General features: G+C 45.1%; 1 pseudogene across 1 annotated transcript in view; it reads right to left on the bottom strand.

Moving 5' to 3' along the window:
- The window catches only part of LOC308422942 (protein SET-like), a 31,590-nt pseudogene extending 29,500 nt beyond the window's left edge, over positions 1 to 2,090 (bottom strand). Inside the window, exon 1 of the transcript in view lies at positions 1,752 to 2,090. The product of the transcript in view is annotated as a protein SET-like (transcript). The remainder of the gene's footprint in view (positions 1 to 1,751) is intronic.
- Between the last annotated feature and the right edge of the window lie 3,239 nt (positions 2,091 to 5,329).

Here is a 5,329-nt window from a genome sequence, read left to right as displayed (position 1 = left end):
GCTCTGAATACCCAAGAAACAATCTACAGACCTTATATGAAGCTCAAAAAGAAGGAAGGCCAAAATTTCCCCGTCCTTCTTAGAAGGGAGAACAAAACCCTCACAGGAGGCAATACCAGATCAAATAGAGGAATAGGGATTGAAGAAAAGATCATTCAGAGGCTGCCTCTCCTGGGGATCCATCCCATATGCAGCCACCAAACCCAAGCACTATTGCTGATGCCAAGAAGTACATACTAACAGGAACAAGACAGAGATGCCTCCTTAGGGACTCTGCCAGAGTCATACAGATACAGCTGAGCATGCTTGCAGCTAACCATCAGACTGAACATGGGGACTCAAATGGAGGTGTTAAAAAAAGGACTGAAGAAGCTGAAAGGGGTTGCAACCTCATGGGAAGAACATTACCAACCAACCAAATCCTCTACAACTCCCATGGATTAAAACACCAACCTTTGTGCACACACTGAGAGACCTATTGGTCCAGTTGTATATGTAGCTGAAGATAACAGTGTCTGGCATCAATGTGAGGAGGCCTTTGGTCCAGAGAGGGCATGTTTTCTCAATGTAGGGGAATGCCAAGGCAATGTGGTGGAGAGGGTGATTAGGAGAAAGTGTACCTTCATGAAGACAAGTGGAGGGGGAGGGGGGATTACAGAGGGGTAGGGGAATGAGATCACATTTCAAATGTAAATACAGAGAGTATCTAATAAAATAATAATAATAAAAGAAGCCAGATACTAATGATTATTGCTCAGTTCAGGACTTACGAGAGATAAGAAAGATTTAGAGGAGGAGGCAGCAAAATTTGAAGCGGAGTGGTTTCAGCCGGGGCGAAGGACTTCTATAGTGAAACCGGAAGCTCTTAAAGCAGCCACTTCTGCTCTTCCTCTCTATCCAGAGAGGAAGTGAGAGTTCTTTTGTTCACCGCAGACACGCCATACCATCTGGCAAATGTTTCCCTTGCATAATCAAGTTAAAGAGTTGGCAGAGTCAGTCCAAACTTATAGAGTCGCTGCTAATTATACAAAAAACCTGGATAGGCTGATGCCACCTGGATTGCCGGTCTCTGGCCTATTTCCCAGCCAAAGGGTAATTTGTCTATTCCAGCCCAACCTAAGTGGTCACCTTTTTGTACAAGAAGAGATTCAGCCCTGCCTCCTTAGACTGGTTGTCAATCTCGGAGAGTACGTTGGGCAGTTAAGGGCCTCTTTACCTTTTCTTCTAATATAAAAACTGTTTATAATAATACCTTAGAAAATTGATCTGGTTCAAAAAAAGATAGATATATTGTGGCAGGTTGCCCAGTTGGGCTGCCAATGGAAGTTCTCAAGATTATGTGTGACCAGTATTCAGTATAAAAATTTTACTAAATCTGCAAATTATTCTAAACAATTATCTCAGTATCTTTTACATGTGTCCATTGATACCTGTTCAAGAGTCATTTTTGCTTCTCCTTTATCGGGAGAAAAGGCTTCTCATGTTATTACTCATTGTCTTGAAGCATGGAGTGCATGGGACATACCGAAAGTGTTAAAAACAGATAATGGTCCTGCCTGTACTTCGGCAAAATTCAAGCAATTTTGCCATCACATGGGAGTTTCACTCCTGACAGGATTGCCCTATAATCCTCAAGGCCAAGGCATTGTTGAAAGGGCCAATAGAAATCTTAAAGAATGTTTACAAAAACAAAAAGGGGGTATAGCAAAAGGAGCTGTCCCCCGGGAAAGAGTCTCTCTTGCACTCTTTACCCTTAATTTTTTGCATCTAAATGATGATGGAAAATCAGCCGCAGACAGGCATGCCTCTGAGGGACCAACGGATGAGGAGAGGCTAGTTATGTGGAAAGATGTGCTGGATAATAATGGTATGGACCGGATCCGGTTATATCGAGATCCAGGGGAACTGTTTGTGTTTTCCCCCAGGGAAAGGAAACACCTCATTGGATCCCAGCCCGGCTGACGTGCCCAGTCAAAAATGAGTCGACCTCGGTAGAAGATGTCCCTGCTGCTCCTGTCACTGACAGCAATGGCAACCAAGACCGCAGTGGACCTCAGATGAGGAATATTATCAGCATTCCCCAAGCCCATATTGGTCCAAAAATTTCAATGCCAACCTTGACGAACTAAGAAGAGCAGTGACTGCCATCAATGCTACTAGAGTAGATCCTAGATTTGCTGAGGGACTTACCTCTTGGCTCTCCTCTGCTGTGTCCTACTTTAAAGAATGGGTGGGGGTGGGGTTGTTTATAGCTTGCTGTCTGGGAGGTTGCATACTTTGTCTATGGTTGGTGTGCGGGCTGTGCGCCCAGAATCCTCTGGTGGTGGTCGTCTTTCCTCACTGGTCGAGATGCGCGCCACAACTGGTGCCGGAACCCGGGACCACGCGAGGGGCCAAAGAGGATCCAGAACTCAACACACGGGAGCGGCGACGTCAGTAAGTCAAGTTTTCCCAGGTATGTTGCATCAGGCTCTTGTTGAACCTTTAGGGTTCAAGACCATGATCAGCAATAATTTTGTGTAAGGCACCTTCCTGTGTGCAATGGAAACGAGCCCAGCAGGGTGCAAAGGCTGCCTATGTGTAGGACACCCATTCCTGGTGCAATGCCTCAAAGGCTCAGTGTGCAGGGGCTATCCAGACACAGACCCAACACTTTTCCTAAAGCATATCTTATAATTTTGGGTAAGGCACCTTCCTGCGTGCAATGGGAACAAGCCCTGCAGGGTGCAAAGGCTGCCTTAGTGTAGGACACCTGATCCTGGTGCAATGCCTCAAAGGCTCAGGGTGCAGGGGCTGTCCATACACAGACCCAACACTTTTCCTTAAGCATACTAAGCCAAACAGAGGGAGAGGTGCCCATTTCGAGTGCAGCAAGAGCTTGTGCTATGACCACTTTGTCACGATATTGTTGAGTACGGAGTTTGCACACCATCTAGAGCAGAAACACAGTCTCTCTGCACAAAAGCATGCCAAAAATTACTTGATAAGGCAAAAGTTCTATAATCCCCATAACCCTGCTATCTCTGTGTCTAAGGGCAAGTACAGTACATCAAAGGTCTTAATGGTGTCAAACAAAGGAGGAAAGTTTTGCATTAAGGCAAATGGGCATCGGTTTTGGGAACACCGACAGAATCTCCCAACTCGGTTCTGCTTGAATCGTCATGCAGAACAGCCTCATCAGAAGCAGGTGGAACAGCTTCTTGTTCTGGTAGCACTTGACATGTTAGACGTTCTGGGATCCAAATCGGGCTTTCTTCTCCCTGTGGAAAAACACAAATAGCTCCCCTGGATCATATTAAAATAGGATCCGGGCCTTTCCAATTACCAGTGAGGACATCTTTCCATTTTACTAACTCTTTAGGTGGAACAGGCCATTGTCCATGGCGCTCGGCAGCTGAATGGCCATGAGCATCCAAATTTTTTAAATTTAAGGTAAGAAGTATAGTAGAAACGGCCATTTTGGGTGTGGGGGCACCTCTTCAATTTCCCCTTCTTGTTTGTTTAAATAAACCTTTAGGGTTCGGTGAGCACGTTCAATGATGCCTTTCGTCGATGGTCGAGGAGCGCACCGCACCTGCCAAGACCTAAGGCTACCTGTTTACAAACAGGAGCAGTTTTTTTGATGAAGGTCAGAGACAAGTGGGTCCTGCCATGGTGGAAAGTACAAATGTCATCTGGGCTGAAACTCTACCCCAGCCCATTGGCACAGAAAGCAGAGCTAAATGCCCTCACCAAAGCCTTGAAACTTGGGCCAGCCAGAAAATTAACATCTACATGGATAGCAGGTATGCCTTTGCCACAGCCCATGTCCATGGGGCTATAAACCAAGAGAGAGAACTACTCACATCAGAGGGAAAAGAAGTAAAAAACAAGCAAGAAAACTTAGATTCTTGGATGTTCTTTTGAAGCCGGCAACGGTGAGTATTATTCAGTGCCCAGGATATCAGAAGAGAAGAGACTCAGTGGCCTGGGGCAATAACCAGGCAGATTGAGTGTCTCTAGAAGCTATGCAGAAGCCTATCCTCGTTATGGGCCTGCAAGAGACACCTGCTGGGAAATGGTATTGGACTAAGGGATGGCCTCATTTAAATATAAAACAGAAGAAAGGGTCCAAATTGCTAGCCACCCCAACAACTATTAGAAGAGGAGGAAGAACAATGGTGCACTCAAGAGGTGGAAAAATAGAATATAGTAAAGAACACAGATATAGGCCCACACAACAGTAGCCACATAGTTTTTGATGATCATGCCTAAAATATGCATTCTAGGAAAGATACCTTCTTCAGCAATGGACTGGGAGATGCAGGTTATCTCCCTGGAAACAGATTGAAGTAGATCTTTTCCTCCCATCTCTTGGATACTTGTTGCAGTGAATTTGTGCAACACTGCTTTGGGCTCCTGTGAATTGTGCTTGCAACCACCTGCCCAGGGACTCTTTGGATCCACAATGTGGCACACACACATTAGTTTATTATTAATATGTCTCATTATAGCTCAATGGTTGGGCACTTCTAATCTTCCACCTGTTATCGTAGGCCCAAATGGGGAAATGGCCAGTGACCACTTACCTGAAATCACACATGGCTGTTTGGCTTCATCTCCTGTAGCTCCTACAACTATTCATGGCAATTCCTCTCTCCTCCCACTTGTGTCCTAGCCTGTGCAACTCTAAGTATTTGCCCTCTCTTTTACCAGCCATTGGCTGCTGGCATCTTTACTGATTGATCAAAATCCGATTAGGGACAAGGACCTTTAGCATTTGGATACACAGATTCCCAATGGAATCAAAGTATTAGAACCAATTTCCAACAACACTGACCAGGGATGGAGTTGTGTGGAGAATTCTGAGTGCATTTGGAAACACTCCAAGAAAACAAGACAAAATATTGTTGTGACCTCAGTTTCCTCTTTTTCTTTTTTAAAATAAAAATACTTTATTATAGAAAAAGCACCCCACACACAGGATTCCATAAACTGGTAGATGAACGAGTGCAACTTCCAAAGTAAAATGTAGGAGGCAAAATCCGCACACCGTTTGCCTTTAGAAGAAAGCTTAGTGCTCCAGAATGACCCATCAGATACTACAGTGGCTGTGCCTTCTGGGAAGGCAGCAGTGTCCCGCTGAGCTCCTTGCATCCACGACAGATGGCCACCACAAAAACTCTCCATGAGAGTTGAAGCCTATACTCTGAGTATTTATTTTTCCCTAAGACACATCCTTTGACTCCGAGAAGATGCCCTTTCCTGGGTTTCCTGCAGAGCACTCTTACACATCAGACATTACACAGCATCTCCTGAGGTGATGGTTAAAATAACTTTGGCTGCTGTA

The sequence above is a fragment of the Micromys minutus genome, assembly GCF_963924665.1.
Source record: "Micromys minutus genome assembly, chromosome: 7".
Lineage (NCBI taxonomy): Eukaryota > Metazoa > Chordata > Mammalia > Rodentia > Muridae > Micromys > Micromys minutus.
The sequence above is the reverse complement of the archived record's forward strand: the minus strand, read 5'-3'. Positions and strand labels throughout refer to the sequence as shown.